The sequence below is a fragment of the Ovis aries genome, chromosome 8 (genome assembly GCF_016772045.2).
Source record: "Ovis aries strain OAR_USU_Benz2616 breed Rambouillet chromosome 8, ARS-UI_Ramb_v3.0, whole genome shotgun sequence".
NCBI lineage: Eukaryota > Metazoa > Chordata > Mammalia > Artiodactyla > Bovidae > Ovis > Ovis aries.
The window spans coordinates 88,035,214-88,039,618 of record NC_056061.1 but is presented as its reverse complement, the minus strand read 5'-3'; the positions used below and the strand labels follow the sequence as shown (position 1 = coordinate 88,039,618).

Genomic DNA, 4,405 nt, shown 5'->3' with positions numbered 1-4,405 from the left:
AAGAGAACACTTCTCTTTTCATTCTGTGAGACTAGTATTATTCTGATGTCAAATCCAGACAGACAACACAATAAAAGAAAACATACCAGTATACTTATGAATAAAAATAATACAATTTCCTGAACACACAGCATATAACATGATTATATGCAAGCCAAATCAAGAAGCATATAGGATGATTATACACCCTTCAAGCCAAATCAAGCAACATATAAAATGATTATACACCATGACCAAGTGGGACTTGTCATTGGATAAGAATGTTGTTTCAACATCTGAAAATCAATCAGTGCAACACATCATATCAATAGAACAATGGACAAAACCACATGAACATGTCAATAGATACAATAAAATCACTTAAAAAAAACCTAGTATGCTTTTATGATAAAGCACTCAACAAACTAGGAAAAAAGGAGACTTTCTTAAGCTGGTAAAGGACCTCTGGGGAAGCCCCAAAGTCAATATACTTAATGGGGAAAATCTGAGTGCTTTCCCTCTAAGATAAAGAACCGAACTAGTGTTTCTGCTATCACCTCTCCTACTTAACATCGCACTGAATGTTCTAGCCAATGCAATTAGGCAAGAAAAAGAAATAGGAAGCATTGAGTTTGAAAGGGAAGATGGGATGATGTGTGACTGTTTCTATTGGCTGATTATATAATTTTGTATTTATATATATGGATAGTTCTAAGGATTCCACAATAAAATTATTAGAGCTAATGAGTTCAGCAATATGTAAAGCAGTTTAAAATGAGCAAATGATTTTAATAATTATTTCTTCAATGGAAATAGGCAAATTATAATAGACAGGTGAAAGTAGCATTGGCCTATATCATGGAAGAATACATGTTAAAATCACAATGGGATTGATACCAATTCACATACACTAGGATGGCTACAATAAGAAAAGATAAACAGCAAAACCAGCTGGCTAGGTTGGGAAGAAATTCAAACCCTCATTCTTTGCTGATGGGGATGTAAAATAGTATAGCACTTGAAAAATAGCTTTATTTTTCAAAAGGATACACATAAAGTTACCATATGAGCTTGAAATTCCACTTGTAGGTGTTGTGAAATAATCCAGTCACAAAAGACAACATATTGTATGATTCCACTTATGTGCAATGTCTGGAAAAGGAAAATACATACAGAAAAATAAGTTGGTGGTTTCCAGCAGCTGGGGAAGGGGGAGAGTTGGACAGTGACCAATAATAGGGATAGAGACTTTTAAGGGATGAGATGATGAAAATGGTCTAAAATTAGTTATGGTGGTGGTTGTAAAACTTTGTGAATGTACTGAAAACCCACGAAACTCTATATTTTAAGTGGGTGAATTTTATGATATATAAACTGTATATATAAACTTGCTAAAATTAAAGAAAGAACTGTGTGTGTGGTCTTCCTTCATTTCTTTTTTCTTTTAACAATAATGTTTTTTTTATTATACAAAGCATTATAATTTTCTCAATATTCTTCACTCAATTATCAACAAACTTTCCATTGTACTCATTTAACAAATCAACAGTGTCAAACTACACTTCACTACCTTTCAACCTCCAAGCACTCAACTTAAAGAGACCAACAAAAAAGTGCTTGGAGCACCAAATAGAAAGAGAAGAACACCTGGAAAGGTCAACAGAGATACCTGGAAGCAGTTGAAGGGGATGGGTTAGGGGAGGAATTAAATTCCTGAGCACCATCAGATTTCACTCATGGGTCAAAGAGGTTTACAAAATCAGTTTTAAGACATGAGATTAGAACTAGGGACTCAAAGGAACCCATTCTCTGGGATACTGCAGGTCATCCAAGTTCCTGGGTTGGCAGAAGTGAAAAAAAAAGGAGGGACAGAGAAAGTGGAGTGGGGAGCAGAGGAGAGACAGGACAGAGACAGGTGCTGAGAAGCACAAAGGGAGAAAGCTGCGCCAAGAAGAAATAAAGTTCGAAACTTGTCATGAATTGGAAAAACAAAAAGCCATAGTCACAAATCTGGAAGATGGACTACGGCACACGAAAACCTGGAATTTTATACCTTCCAGGAGGTGATGACAAATCCTGAAGCAGTACAGCGGCAGACAGTGAGGTGCATTTAAAACTAAACCCTCTGTTTTATAAGAGTAAGACATTGGCAACCTTGCTTAACTAATTCTACTCTGTGGATTTGAAAACAATGTGCCTAGAAGGTAGCCTCCCAAGCAGATTACATGCCTACAGGCAATATAGAAGGGATCTAAGCCAAGTGGGTCTGTAGAAAACAAAATTCAATTAATGTTACTGTCAAGTGAAGAGAGAGCAGATTTCATTGTTCTCTTCAACCTTTTTAGTAGTTTCCTATAGCTAAGCCATTCTGATCACTTGAAATAAGCTAGTATTGCCAAATACTGTGTAATCAAATAGGTTGACTGCGATCAAACCCCAATTTTTCCTGAGCCTTAACTGCCTCTCTGATCTGGGACACAGTTGGCAGCGTGGAAGTTATTATTATTTTCTGGGGAGCAGGGAGGGAACTGGGGATCACCAATTGCCTAACTATATGTGTATGTAAACAAAAGAGATCAGACTGACCAATTAGCCATTCAGAATCCCTCTTGCCAAAAAGTTATAACCTGGAGACTGATTAAGCAAAACAGGATTCTGCTGCTCAGATGCTCTGAGTCTGGGAAGCCCTGGCTTTGATGATAATCCTGATGATAATTCAGTTTTTATTTCAACCTTCTCAGGCTCTTCTGCCTAAGACTACTCTGCCCAGCCAGAAAAGGCTTCACACAAACGTGTCCCAGGTTTTCGCCCGGTTCCTTCCGAGCGGCGTCTCCCCTCCCTCCTCAGTCGTCCACTCCCTCCTCTTCATTCTGTTCTTCTTCGTCCAGCCTTTCCTCATCTCATCATTGTCCTCATCCCTGCTCTTGGCCTGCTCTTCCAAATCTGCTTTTTTGTCTTTGTCCTTCCTTTTTTGCTCTGAAGCTTCCTTCTTGCCTTTCTGCTCCCTCCTATAAGCTTCCAGAGCTTCTTTTAACGGGGTAATGAACCGCTGAAACTCCATCTCCTCCATGGCTGACAGTACATCACTGGCATTCGCATTTCCCTTCCATCGCAAAGTTGTTGGCACAGGATGTGGCGTACAGCACGAAGACGCTGGCGGCACGGGAGATGGTGCTCCAGGCCTCCTTGGAGATGCTGACACCGTCTGGGAGCGCCTCCTTGATGATTCTGGTGATGACGGCAGGTTTAGGTCCTCGGGCAGGTTAGGTCCCCATGCCTGCGACCTCGTCTTCAGGCCGCCATGGTGTCCCTCCTGCATTTCTTGGTAGCGTATATAGAGCGTAAGTGGGGCTTCCCAGCTGGCACTAGAAGTAAAGAACCTTCCTGCCAACGCAGGCGAGGGAAGAGAGATGAGGACTTGATCTCTGGGTCAGGAAGATCCCTTAGAAGAGGGCACGGCAACCCCCTCCAGTATTCTTTCCTAGAGAATCCCATGGACAGAGGACCTTGGTAGGCTATAGTTCACAGGGTCATATAGAGTCGGACATGATGAAGAGACAGCACACAAGCATGCATAGAATGTAAGAAATCTCTTAAATTCTGATGAGGACTGTTTTTAGCTTCATGTATTTCCATCTTGCTGATCGACTTCAGTTTTGTCCTTATTCTGAGAAGGTGATCCTTCTGGTGTTTATTAGAACTTCTCTGTCTTGGCCTGAACTCCAGCTGCTGGTAGCTGTCTGCTGGCATTCTATTCTTCTATGTCAAAAATGGCAAGTGTTTTCAGTAAAATGCCAGGGGGGAATGTGAAGCACCCTTTGTTGTGCTTCCTTCCTAGAGGATCAGAGCATCTCAGTTCTTGCCTGTGCTATCTACTCTTAAAAGATTTTTAGTGTTTTCTGCAAATTTACGTTTCTTTTTTCCTGCAGGAGAGATAGTAATAAACTGATGCTCTACCACAAGAATCAGGTGCCCCTCTATTGTTGTTCAGCCCCTAAGTCATGTCCAACTCTTTGTGATCCCATGAACTGCAGCACACCAGGCTTCCCTATCCGTCACTATCTCCTGAAGTTTGCTCAGCTCATGTTCATTGAATTAGTGATGCCATCCAACCATCTTATCCTCTGTCTCCCCATTCTTCTTTTGCCCTCAAGCTTTCCCAGCATTTGGGTCTTCCAATGAGTTGACTCTTCGCATCAGATGTCCAAAGTATTGGAGCTTTCGCTTCAGCATCAGTCCTTCCAATGAACATTCAAGGTTGATTTCCTTTAGAATTGACTGGTTTCATCTCCTTGCTAAATTGATGCTCTACAATAAGACCAGAATATCCACCTATTGTTGTTTTGTTGCTAAGTTGTGTCCAATTCTTTTGCGACTTCATGGACTGTAGCCCACAAGGCTCCTCTGTCCATGGGATTTCCCAGGC

The 4,405-nt window shown here is 41.0% G+C and overlaps 1 pseudogene; it reads right to left on the bottom strand.

Annotated features, from left to right (window-relative positions):
• Positions 1 to 2,822: 2,822 nt before the first annotated feature.
• On the bottom strand, positions 2,823 to 3,298 carry LOC101113766 (DNA polymerase epsilon subunit 3-like; annotated as a pseudogene).
• Between the last annotated feature and the right edge of the window lie 1,107 nt (positions 3,299 to 4,405).